Source organism: Nicotiana tomentosiformis, chromosome 10, assembly GCF_000390325.3.
Source record: "Nicotiana tomentosiformis chromosome 10, ASM39032v3, whole genome shotgun sequence".
NCBI lineage: Eukaryota > Viridiplantae > Streptophyta > Magnoliopsida > Solanales > Solanaceae > Nicotiana > Nicotiana tomentosiformis.
In genome coordinates this window covers 41,536,939-41,549,611 of record NC_090821.1, presented here as the reverse complement: position 1 = coordinate 41,549,611, position 12,673 = coordinate 41,536,939, and positions in this window count along the sequence as shown.

Sequence of the window (12,673 nt, the reverse complement as noted above, 5' to 3'; positions counted from 1 at the left end):
CCAAAAACTTTCCTTTATTTTCCGGTGCTTTGTTCAACCGAAAAAATCTGAGCCGCGGCTCGCAAGCTCGCCGTGAAGAATTTCTATAATACTCAACACGTAAAACCAATTCGGCACCACGAAACATTACTTTCTTTTGCAAAATTTTACGAGGCTTTACACTTAAGTACTTTAAAATTGTTCAGGGTGTTACATGCACATCTATGGGGATGAACCCATGTGCGGACACCAGAGTTATTTATTCATGTTTGGATTGTGCTCAGGCTCTCATAAACCTAGAATTTGACTGTTGAACCTTTAATTATGTTGGTTCGCACATTTTTGAAATTATTGTGAACTAATTGGGCCATGTTTGAGGCCACATATAGGTTTGATCCCTGAATGACTGATAATGTTATCCTTTGATGAAAATTGCATATTTGAACTATGATAGTACACTTGCACATGCCTGCACTTAGCATGCCGTTTATACCAGTCCAGGAGCATGAGATTTCTTATTCACTCATTTCATACATGTATACTTGTTTATTTGCTCCTGTATGGTATGATTGGACTGGATTCATCTGACCACGCTGCAGGGATTATGTCGTTATGCCTATGACCACGCTAGGCGAATTGTGTCATTATGTATGTAACCACGCCGAACGGATTGTGTTGTTATGCGTGTGACCATGTCGGGAAAATTATGTCGTTATGCTTGCGACCACACTAGGCGGATTGTGTCGTTATGCCTGTGACCATGCCGGGTGGATTGTGTTGTTATGAGTGTGACCACAGTGGGCGGATTATGTTGTTATGCCTGTGACCACGCCGAGCGGATTGTATTGTTATGCATGTGATCATACCGGGCGAGTTATGATATTGAGCATGTGATCATGTCGGGCTGGCAGTACGTTGAATTGGTGAAGCTTGCGTGTGGATATGGATCCATCCCCCTAGGGTCACCCTCTCAGGTTTGTCTCTTGATGGTGTACATGTGGTTATTGAGAATACTGATCGGTGGTTTGGAAGGATATGGAAACGTTGAAGGAATCTGGCCAGTGTTTTGTTGGATTTTGCATTTCACCTTTGCTTGCAATTTCCTTGATCATTTATTTGATTTAACTGCATATCACCTCTATATGCCAAGTTATTGTCTGAGCAGAGTATTTGAGAAATTGTACACATACACACGGATGTTTTTGTACTAAACTTTATGATTTGATTTCAATATTATTCGGTATCGGTTTAAAGGATAAAACTACACGGGTGATAGCTAGTATCATTAATATTTGTGCTTTTCTTACCTTGCCATATTTATTTACGATACTTATTGAGTACATTGGGTTGGTTGTACTCATGCTACACTATGCACTTAATTGTGCAGATCCAGGTGTGGGGACTAGTTATCTGCAGTAGGCTTGCTTGTTGGACTATCTGCTAGAGGGGAGGTATAGTTGCATCCTTGGTAGGAGTTTGACTTGTCTTTTCCTTTTATACTGTTGTTATAGTTCCGACGGTTTTTACTGTATTGAGACTTCAGGTTTACGCTATTTTTATGAATTTCGTTACTATGTTGCCTTCGCTATCATGCTTTAACTTGCCTAGTCGATGTGTTAGGCACCATCACGATGGGTTGGGATTTTGGGTCGTGACAAGTTGGTATTAGATCTAGGTTCATAGGTATTTCGAGTCATGAGCAGGTTTAGTAGAGTCTTGCGGATCGGTACAGAGACGTTTGTAATTATCTTCGAGAGGCTACCAAACCATTAGGAAACATCACTTTCTTATATTCCTGTCGTGCGAATCTGTTGATTTTGAAAACTAAACTTCTATTATTCTATTCCCTCACAAATGGTAAGGACATGTGCTACCGGATCAGGTGGACGGCCACTAGTACCACCAGCTAGGGCCACGAGAGGCCGGGGCCGCGGTAGAGGCCGAGGTGTAGCTCGTACAGCAGCTAGAGCAGCACCCGTGGAGCCACTAGTGCTCCAGCTCAGGAGTAGATTCCAAATGTGGTTGAGCTGGTGGGACCAGCTCAGGCACCAGTTGTGCCCATTGTGGTTCCAGGCCTTCAGGAGGTTTTAGCCCAAATATTTACTGTATGCACTAGCCTTGCTCAGGCAGTTTCAGTTCAGGCCGCACCAACCACTTCTCAGGCCCAGATGGGTCCACCTATGAGTGACGAGGAGCATAAGAGGCTAGAGCGGTTGGAAGGCTCAGGCCTCTAGCATTCAGTGGGGCATAGTCAGATGATGCTCAGGACGTCTTAGATATGTGCTAGCGGATTCTTTGTACGATGAGTATTCTAGAGACTAGTGGAGTCTCATCTACTACTTTTCAGCTGTTAGGGCAGCCTTCAGATGGTGGGAGGCCTATGAGTTGGGCAGGCCAGCCGGTGCTGCACCACTTACGGGGCACGAGTTCTCCATTCTATTCCTGGAGAAGTTTGTTCCACAAACCCACAGGATGGAGTTACAAAGGCAGTTTGAGCAACTACGTCAGGAGGGTATGTCCGTGATCCAGTATGAGATGAGATTTTCAGATTTGGATCATCGCGCGATCTGGTTGGTTCCCACAAAGAGGGAGAGGATTAGCAAGTTCATTGAGTGCCTCAACTATGGACTGTGCTTTGTCATGACTCGGCGGATTGCATATGGTTCTAGGTTCAGCGAGGTGGTTGATATTGCTAAGTGGATAGAGCAGGTCCATAGTCAGGAGCGTGAGGAGAGGGAGGCTAAGAGGCCTCTTGGATCAGGTGGTTTCAATGGTGTTTCTTCTTGAGGGCAGTCCCATCACAGTAGGGGTTGTCCTTATAGGAATGCTCAGATAGCTCATCTGGTTCATCGTGGTGCATCATTTTACCATGGTTCCTACAGTGCTGTTCGGGTCAGTCATCCTTCAGTGCATTACCAGCAAAGAGTTCTTACCATGTTTCACCTTCCCAGTCTTCTATCGGTAAATCCTCGGGTTATCAGGGTCAGCAGCCCGTCAGGAGGGGTTGCTACGAGTGCGGGGATTTGAGACATCTCAAGATATATTGCTCAGGTTATTGAGTAGGGCTCCACAGCAAAGGTCCCAGGTTATGCCTTCCTTATTTGTTACTTCACCACCTGCTCAGCCAGCTCGGGGTGGGGCTCAGGTAGCTAGAGGTCACCCTAGATAGGGAGGCCGATCAGGTGGCGGTCAGGCTCGATGCTATTCTTTTCCTACCAGGCTAGAGGTCGTTGCTTCAGACACAGTTATTATAGGTATTATCTCAGTGTGCCACAGGGATGCTTCCATATTATTTGATCCTGGTTCTACTTATTCACATGTATCATCATATTTTGCCCGTTATTTGGATATGCCCCATGAGTCCTTAGTTTCTCTTGTTCATGTATCTACGCCGGTGGGCGATTCTATTGTTGTGGACCATGTGTATTAGTTGTGTGTGGTGACCATTAGAGGATTGGAGACTACAGTTGATCTCTTATTGTTTAGTATGGTTGATTTTGATGTGATTTTGGGCATGGATTGGTTGTTCCCATGTCATGCTATTATATAATATCACGCCAAGACCATGACGTTGGCGATGCCAGGGTTACCTAGAATCGAGTGGAGAGGTTATCTGGACTATGTTCCCAGTAGGGTTATCTCATATTTAAAGGTCCAACAGATGGTTAGGAATGGGTGTTTGTCATATTTGGCTTTTATGAGGGTTGTTGGTGCTGATACTCCTACCACTGATTTTGTTCCAGTAGTGCGAGACTTCCCGAATATGTTTCCTGCAGACCTGCCGGGCCTGCCACCCGACAGGGATATTGATTTTGGTATTGACTTGGTGTCGGGCACTCAGTTCATTTCTATCCCTCCGTGTTGTATGGCACTAGCAGAGTTGAAGGAATTGAAAGAGCAGCTTTAGGAGCTTCTTGATAAGGGGTTCATTAGGTCTAGTGTGTCGCCTTTGAGGTGCACCGGTTCTGTTTGTGAAGAAGAAGTATGGTACTATGCGGATGTGCATCGACTATAGGCAGTTGAAAAAAATTACCATTAAGAACAAGTACCATTTGCCGCGTATTGATGACTTATTTGGCCGGCTTCAGGAAGCTAGAGTGTTCTCTAATATTGAATTGAGGTCTAGGTATCAACAGTTGAAGATTCGGGACACGTATATTATGAAAACGGCATTTAGGACTCACTATGGTCACTATGAATTTTTTGTGATATCTTTTGGGCTGACCAATGCCCCATTAGCTTTCATGCATCTGATGAACATTGTGTTCCATCCATATCTTGATTCATTTGTCATAGTATTCATTGATGATATCCTAGTGTATTCACGTAGCCAGGAGGAGCATGCATAATATTTGAGGATTGTACTATAGAGGTTGAGGGAGGAGAAGCTTTATGCCAAGTTCTCCAAGTGTGAGTTTTGGCTCAGTTCGGTGGCGTTCTTGGGGCACATGGTGTCCAGCGAGGGGATTAAGGTGGATCCAAAGAAGATTGACGCGATTCAGATTTGGCCAGACCATCATCAGCTACTAAGATTTGAAGCTTTCTCGGCTTGGCCGGATATTATCATCACTTCGTGGAGGGTTTCTCATCCACTGCAGTACCTTTGACTAGGTTGAGCTAGAAGGGTGCTCCATTCAAGGGTCGGATGAGGGTGAAGAGAGCTTTCAGAAGCTCAAGACTACCTTGACCATATCTCTAGTTCTAGTTTGCCTTTAGCATCGAGTTCTTATCAATGTATTGTGATGCTTCTTTTATCGGTATTGGGTGTCTCTTGATACAGGTAGGTAGAGTGATTGCTTATGCTTCATGCCAGTTGATGCCTCATGAGAAGAACTACCACGTTCATGATCTAGAGTTGGCAGCCATCATCTATGCATTGAAATGTTTGAGGCATTATCTCTATGGCGTGTCTTGTGAGGTATAGATCAATAGAGTCTTTAGCACTTGTTCAAATGAAAGGATCTAAATTTGAGGTAGCAGAGATGGTTGGAGCTGCTAAAGGACTATGATATTACCATTTTGTATCATCCCGGGAAGGCCAATGTGGTGGCCGATGTCTTGAGTAGAAAGGCGGTGAGTATGGGTAGCCTTGCATACATTCCTATTGGTGAGAGACCTCTTACATTAGATGTTCAGGCCTTGGTCAATCAGTTCGTGAGGTTATATATTTCGGGTTCTAGCTTGTGTGGTTTCTCAGTCTTTTTTATATAATCGCATCAGAGAGCGTCAGTATGACGACCCCCATCTGCTTGTCCTTAAGGACACGGTCCAGCACAGTGATACCAAGGAGGTTTCTATTGGGGATGATGGGGTGTTGCGGATGCAAGGTCAGATTTGTGTGCCCAATGTGGATGGACTATGTGAGTTGATTATTGAGGAGGCCCACAGTTTGCGGTATTCCATTCATCCGGGTGCCGCGAAGATGTACCAGGACTTGAGACAACACTATTGGTGGAAAAGGATGAAGAAAGACATAGTGGGGTTTGTAGCTCGGTGCTTGAATTGTCAACATGTGAAATACTAGCATCAGAGGCCGGGCGGTTTGCTTCAGGAGCTTGAGATTCCTGAGTGGAAATGGGAGCGTATCACCATAGACTTTGTAGTTGGGCTCCCACGGACTTTGAAGAAGTTTGATGCTATTTGGGTTATTGTGGACCAGTTGACTAAGTCTGCGCACTTCATTCCAGTTGGGACTACCTATTCTTTAGAGCGATTGGCTGAGATCCATATTCGCGAGACTGTCCGACTTCACGGTGTGCCGATGTCCATCATTTGAGATTGAGGCATGCAGTTTACATCATAGTTTTTGATAGCAGTGCAGTGAGAGTTAGGCACACGGGTTGAGTTGAGTACAACATTCCACCCTCAGATGGATGGACAGTCCGATTGCACCATTCAGATATTAGAGTATATGCTATGTGCTTGTGTTATGGATATCAGGGCTTCTTGGGATTAGCTTATGCTGCTTGCAGAGTTTGCCTACAACAACAGCTACCAATTGAGTATTATGATGGCTCCGTATGAGGCCTTGTATGGGAGGCGGTGAGGGTCTCTGGTTGGTTGGTTTGAACTGGGTGAGGCTAGGCTTTTGGGTACTAACTTGGTTCAGGATGCTTTGGAAAAGGTTAAGTTGATTCAGGATCGGCTTTGCACGGCACAGTCTAAACTGAAGAGTTATGCTGATCGGAAGGTTCGTGATGTTGCCTACATGGTGGAGGAGAAGTTATTGGTTAGAGTTTTGCCCATGAAGGATGTTATGAGGTTCGGAAAGAAGGGCAAGTTGAGCCCTCGGTATATTGGCCCTTTTGAGGTGCTTGAGATGAGAGAGGTAGCTTACAAGCTTGCATTGCCACCTAGTCTATCGAGTGTTCATCCAGTGTTTCATGTTTACATGCTCCGGAAGTATTTCGGCAATCCGTCTCATGTTTTTGGACATCAGCACGGTTAAATTAGATGGGGATTTGACTTATGATGTGGAGTCGGTGGCCATTTTGGATAGACAGGTTCTAAAGTTGAGGTCAAATAGCTTAGCTTTAGTGAAGGTGCAGTGGAGAGGTCAGCCAGTCGAGGAGGCCACTTGGGATACTGAAGAGACGTAGAGCAGATATACATATCTATTTGAGACTCCAGGTTGATTCAAGACCCGTTCAAGGATGAACGTTTGTTTAAGAGGGGGTGAATGTAACGACCTGGCAAGTCATTTTTTGTATTGCAGCCCCGTTCCCCCATTTATTTCTTACTCTATGTTCGTTTGTTGTTATGTGACTTACCATGATGGTTAGTTTGGTTTCGGGGATATTTCGGAATGAATTGGGACATTTAGTTCCAATGTTGGAAGCCTATATTGAAAGAGTTGATCGGATGTTGACTTATGTGTAAATGACTCGAGAATGGAGTTTTGATGGTTTCGATAGCTCTGTATGATGATTTTGGTCTTAGGAATGTGTCTGGATATTGATTTGAAGGTCCATAGGTGATTTTGTCTTGAATTGGCGAAAGTTAGAAAAGTTGAAGTTTGGAAAGTCTAGAAGTTTGACCGAGAGTTGACTTTGTGGTTACTGGCCTCGAATTTTGGTTCCGGAAGTTAGAATAGGACCGTTGTTTCATTTATGACTTGTGTGCAAAATGTCGGGTCAATCGGAGTTGGTTTGATAATTATTGGCATCGAATGTAGAAGCTAGAAATTCATTAGTTTCATTAGGCTTGAATTGGGGTACGATTTGTGTTTTTGATTTTGTTTAATGTGATTTGAGTCCTCGACTAAGTTCCTATCATATTTTAGGACTTGTTGGAATGTTCGGAAGGGGTCCCGAGGGGCTCAGGTGTGATTCGGATCAAGTTCGTCTTCATTTTTAGCTTTGTGAGATTGTTGATTTTTTCGAGTCTGGTTTCCTTCATCGTATTCATGGAAGGGGTCTTGCGATCGCGTAGAGTAGTTTGTAGAGAGTGTGAATCGCGAATGCGTGAGGTGGACTGCGTTCGCGAAGAAGGAAGGGAGGGTGTCCTGGAGCCACGCGTTTGTTCTTCGCGGTCGCGTGAGGAGGTCTGCGATCGCGTAGCTTCGAGTTCATGTGCATCGCGTTCGCGGCTGGTGTTCTGCGTTCGCGAAGGTGATTTTTGAGGGCAGCATTATTTTGTTCTTCGTGATCGTGAAGGACATTCCGTGATCGCGAAGAGGAACCGCTAGGCTTCAGTTATAAAATTCAAAATCAAGGGTTTGAACCCATTTTTCATATTTTGAGCTAGAGAATTCGGATTTAGGCGATTCTTGAAGGGATTTTCAAGGAGTTGATTGGGGTAAATGATTATAACTCGGTTTTGGTTGTTATACATGAATCTATCATTATTTTTACCATTTAATTATTGTTTTGGGTAGGAAAAATTTGAGAAATTTGTGAAACTTTATAGAACATAGTTTGAGGATTTGAAGGACGAGTTGAGTTGGAATTGAGTAATTTTGGTATGGTTGGACTCGTTATTGAATGGTTGTTATGATTTTGTATGTTTTGTTGGATTTCGAGACGTGGGCCCGGGGTTGACTTTTTGACTTTGGTTAAAGAACATAACTTCATCATTTGAAATCATTTCCTATAGCTTATATTGAAAGTATTGTGTTATTTTGGCTAGATTCGAGCCTTCCAGAGATTGATATGCGTGGGAAGGGCATGCTAGCGGAGTGATCTGATTTGTTTCAGGTAAGTATCTTATTTAAACTCGGTTGAGGCACTAGTTTCTTTAGTTGTTGTGATAGCTACTTGCTATTGGGTGCGCACATGTGTGGGGATGAACCCATGTGCGAAACCCGGGGTTATTTATTCATGTTCGGGTTGTGCTCAGGCTCTCATAAACCTAGAATTTGACTACCTTTAACTATAATGCTTCCCACATTTTTGACATTGTTGTGAACTATTTGGGCCATGTTTGAGGCCATATAGGGGTGTCATCCCTGAATGACTAATAAATGTTATCCTTTGATGAAAATTGTCGGTTCGAGCAATGATAGTACACTTGCACATGCCTGCACTTAGCATGTCGTTTAAACCAGTCCAGGAGCATGAGATTTGTTATTCACTCATTTCATATATGTATACTTGTTTATTTACTGTTGTATGATGTGATTGGACTGGATGCATGTGACCACACCACGTGGATTGTGTTGTTTTCTGCCTGTGACCACGACGGCACAGATTGTGTTGTTATGCTTGTGACCACACCGGGCAGACTGTGTTGTTATACTTGTGACCACGCCAGGCGGATTGTGTCATTATACATGTGATGATCCCAGGCAAATTATGTTGTTATGCCTATGACCACGCTGTGCGGATTGTGTCGTTATGCCTGTGACCATGCCGGGCGGATTGTGTCATTATGCATGTGACCACTCTGGGAAGATTGTGTTGTTATGGATGTGATCATGCCGGGCGGATTGTACTGTTATGCTTGTGACCACGCCGGGTGAGTTATGATGTTGAGCATGTGATAACGCCAGGCTGGCAGCACGTTGAATTGGTCGTGCTTGTGTGTGGATATGGATCCATCCCCCTAGGGTGAGCCTCTTATGTTTCTCTCTTGATAGTGTACACGCGATTGTTGGGAATATTGATCAGTGGATTAGAACGGATATGGAAAAATTGAGGGAATCTACCAATGTTTTATTGGATTTTGCATTTCATCTTTACTTGTAATTTCCTTGATCATTTATCTGATTTAACCTCATATCACCTCTATATGCCAAGTTATTGTCTGAGCAGAGTATTTGAGAAATTGTACATGTACACACAGAGATGTTTTTGTACTAAATTTTATGATATGATTTCAATATTATTCGGCATCGGTTTAAAGGATGAAACTACACGGGTGATAGCTAGTATCATTAATTATGTGTTCTTCTCTTACATTGCTGTATTTATTTACGATACTTATTGAGTACATTGGGTCAGTTGTACTCATGCTACACTCTGCACTTAATTGTGGAGATCCAGGTGTGGGGACCAGTTATAAGCAGTAGGCTTGCTTGTTGGACTATCTGCTAGAGGCGAGGTAGAGTTGCAACCTTGGTCGCAGTTTGACTTGTTTTTTCCTTTCATACTATTGTTACAGTTCAGACAGTGTATTTATGGTTCAATTTCAAACTTGTATTCCGTTGTAGAAGCTCATGACTCCGTACTTACCAGTTTCTGGGGGGATTTACTTTGTATTAGCAGTGTTTACTGTATTGAGACCCCATGTAATCTAATGTGCCACAAGACATATATTTGGATTGTGAAATGCATCATGGAGTTGATAGAAGAATTTGCAGAAAATGACGATTTTGTGGTCCATTATGCTATAGCGAATCTGTTCCGCTCTCTGCGGAATCACCACGAAATGATTCTGAAGCAATTCAAAATTTAAAGACCATTTTGTGTCCATTCTGCTGGCTACATAAAAAACATTCTACCACGAATATGCATCACGGATCTGACCAAACCCAACCCAAAATTTGAAGACCGGTTTGTGGCCATTCTGCTGGCCGCATAACCATTTTGCTACCTCAAAAATGCATTGTTGATCTGACCAGACCCAACCCAAAATTTTAATACCACTTTGTGGCCATTTTGCTGGACGTAGATATGTTCTACTACCGCAGAATTGCATCGCGAAATTGACATAACATTCTGCTGGCCACAGATCTGTTCTGCTACCATGGAATTGCATCACATAATTGACATCAGGGGGGTTATTTTTGGAAATTTTCTAATTCGACTCTATTTTGCTATAAAGCGTTAGGTGGTAATTTTATAAGTTATAACTTGATGTTTTAGAGTGAGGATATCAATTTAGAGAAAGAGGGAGAAGCACTAACAATTCAACTCTCCAATTCTTGCTCAAACCTTAGGAATGCGAGAGGGAAACTCACAAGACCTTCTACTTACAATGTAAGACTTCATCACTAGCTTTTATACAAAGTTTAATAATGGGTTTAAGTAGGATTTTATCATGGCGGGGCTTGTGGGATGGTGATCGGGATCCATAAGCCCTCAATCTCGAATTTGGGAGTATGTAAAGACTAGGAAATGTGATTTTGGTGGGTTTGAAGCAAATGGCTAGGAATGCAAGTTACAAATGATGGTGGATGGGTGTTGTAGGGATATTGTATATTTGTTGACTACTTGAAAATTCATGGTGGGGGTTGAGGAATTTCTATTATGGGACCTTGCAGTCGATTTCGCACATTAGGTGTTTGATGAAATGTCAGAAAATGCTAAATCTAAGAACACATTCCTAAATATGGTTAATTTGGTTATGTTTCTATAGATTGAGGTTGCTAGGAGTGTGGGAAGTTGTAGTAACTCTAAGAGAAAGCTTAATTGAGGTATGTTGGCTACACCCCCATTTCTAGAATCGGAATCCATGAGTTCCTCGTAAGTTCCAAATGTGGTTGTTTAAACTTCTATTCCTACTATTCCAAATTGCTTTAGTCATTTAAATGCTTAAATATTTATGTGCTCGAGTCATGTTCAAATTGCCCCTTTCGAGTTATGATCCACCCTCCGTGGGAAATTATCCAAATATAGTTTTTGTAACTAATGGATAGGATTTGAATCCATGTTTTAATTGTAAATCACCATGCTCTCCTTTGTAAGTGTTTCCAACGTGTTTGAGTTCTTACATACTCATGAGTTAAAGCTAAAGACATCATGCCCCCCTTTGAGAAAAGTATTCCAAGAATAAATGGTGTATTAATTGCTTAAGATTCTAACATGTGTTTCAATTGCCAATCATTATGCTCAACTCTTTGAAAGAAATTCAATGTGATTAAATCACTCATTACTAATGAACTTAAAGCTATTATTTTCAGTATGTCTATATATGGGTGTTTATGATAATGATCATTGGATGTAAAGAAATGAAAGTGTAAAATATGAAATGCGGCCATCATTCCATGAATGAAGAACATTATGTATGGTCAAGAGTGCCAACGAAATGAAGATGTTGTAAATGGTTAAAAGTTCTAATGAAGCTATATATGGTATGAGAGGCTATGAAATGAATACATTTATATTTCTATTCCCTTTTTATACAAAAACATTTTTGGGAGTATCATTAGCTAGCTGAGGAAGGGTAGGTTGTAAAGACCCCCACCTGAAACTACACGTGTCGATGTAGGAGTTAATTGAGGGATGAATTCCCATGGTATATTGTATTGAAATTATTTTCGTTAATTAGGATGAGGTGATTGCTAGAAAAAGTTGATAGCGACTCATACGGCATATGTAGGGAGACGACCTAGCAGATCGGGTAGCTATCGGACGCCATGTCGCGCCCATGATGGCTCCTCATTCTTATTATTGTATTTTAGTGGCATCACATGTTGATCCATATTCATTCGTGGAAATATGGATTAGCAGATCGAGCTGTGATCGGACTCCTTGCCTCGTGCATGGTGAGATGATCGGTGGCTAATGATCTCCCAACCAAAATTGTTAATACTTAATTGGAATAGATTATGTTTTAACTTGGCATTTAGAATTACTTGAGTTCTTTATTGATTCCATGTTTACCTTCTTTTGTGTTGGTACTCTACTCCATGAGAGGGTATTTACTTTTACATACTAGTACTATTCCATATATACTAACGTCCCTTTTATCGGGGGGCGCTGCATCTTTAAGGGGTGCAAGTGGTTCGTCAGCAGGCAACTTTGACCCTCGTTAGCATTTACCTTCTACTCAGCATATTTAGGTGAGTCCTACACTATTTTGGGGCCTTATGTCACTTGATATTGTACATTGTGTTCTAAGGCTCCGTAGACATATTGTGGGTGGTGTTCAATTTGGAGTAGTGAATTAGAAATGTTGTAGTTGTCAAATATGTTTTCCCCTCGTAACTATGAACTTTTAATATTTTGAAAATTGTAAATGAAGCTCCTATAAGTAATAGAAAAGGAATGTGGTACATTATACTCTTCTAATGTCTATTTCTTGTAACCCTGCCATTGAATCTGGGGGGAGATTTTACAAGAGTTCGTTGGGAGAATGGGTGGAGCCATGGAGGGATCGTAAGCACTAGTTGATAGGGGAAATGCCCTTTGTTCCCCTTAATGACACAATGCCACCAGATCATGTGGCGTGGACACCTAGGAACGGAAGAGGGTTGTTTGTACCAATAAGCCGGAATGTTCGATTTGTAAGAAGCACCACCTGGGGATTTGCT